Raw genomic sequence first — 1,261 nt, 5'->3', positions numbered from 1 at the left:
GCCCCCTGCCCCCTCCCCGCTCCTTCCCGCGGGGGCCGCGCGCCCATTCGCTGCCGCCTGCCGGCCTCCCAGTTGACGGTGGATATGACTATATATGGGGACCCGAGCCGCCGAGGCGGCGGCCGGGCGAGGCCGCCCTGTTTCCAAACCTGCGCGCCAGGGAGAGGGCGCCGAGGCCTCGCTGGGGCCGAACCGGGCCGAGGCACAGACCTCTGCCCTGTGCCCTCCGCGCCCCCTCCCCCCGGGGCCCGCGCCCCGCCGTCAGGGTCCCCAGCCGGGCCCTCCCGAGCCCCAGGAGGCCGGGGGAGCGGGGCAGGTAGTGGGTGTGGGTCGCCCGGGGGAGCGGCCAGACCCCGGCGCTCTCAGCGTTCGGCCCCGGGGGGCCCCCAGCAGCCGCCGCGCCCGGCCCCAGGCCTGCGCGTTCCCCGCACCCGCCCGGTGCTTTCCGCGCAGCTCTCAGCTTGCCGGGTGTCATCTGGGCGCTCCCTCTCCGGAGGAGGGAAGGGATTGTTGAGAGGAAGACCTGGGGGCCCCTCCTGAGACTTTCGCGCTGGTGCGGGTCGGGATGTATGGGAATCGGTCTTCTGTGTGCCCTTCTCCCTATGGGAGGGACAAATACTTTAGCGACACAGGACCCAGTTGGCTTACTTGTGCGTGTGCCTGTGTGTGATGGTATGGCAAAGGTAGGCTGTGTGTCAGTGTGTAGGTGGGTGGGTGGAAGTTTAAAGAGAAGGAACTGTGAGCTTCGACTCAGGCACCGTAGTCTTCAGTCTCTATCACCAGCAGCTGTGTGACCTTGACGAGTAACTTAGCTTCAGTATTTTTTTAAATCCAGGGGGTAGATGATCCCTGAGGTGCCTCCAGATCTAACTCTTCATCATTATTCTTGCACTGATTTCAGGGAGTCGGCCTCTTTCCATGTTCAGATGCTCAGATACCAGGTTGCCAAAACCCTGGCTGAGTGTTATCCCAGTTAAGTCATTGTATCCACAGCCATAGCTCCGAGGAGGGATCAAGTCCAGCTGTGTATAGTGAGCTCTGCTTGCAGGCAGGAGGATTTCCCCTCCATCTCTCACTCTTCCCAGCCCCCAAGGGGGAAAAGAGCTTTGGTGGAAGGGAAGAAAGGGGGCTGCCCTAGGGCCCTGTCTGACACTGGCGGAGGCAGAGTTGGTGAGGGTCTTGTTAACAGTCCCCACAGAGTAATTCACAACCTGTACTACATGGATACCGAATATTCTCCAGACGGTGTCTGAGCAGTTTA

This window comes from Ursus arctos, unplaced genomic scaffold (genome assembly GCF_023065955.2).
Source record: "Ursus arctos isolate Adak ecotype North America unplaced genomic scaffold, UrsArc2.0 scaffold_36, whole genome shotgun sequence".
NCBI classification, from domain to species: domain Eukaryota; kingdom Metazoa; phylum Chordata; class Mammalia; order Carnivora; family Ursidae; genus Ursus; species Ursus arctos.
This window is presented reverse-complemented; position numbering follows the sequence as displayed.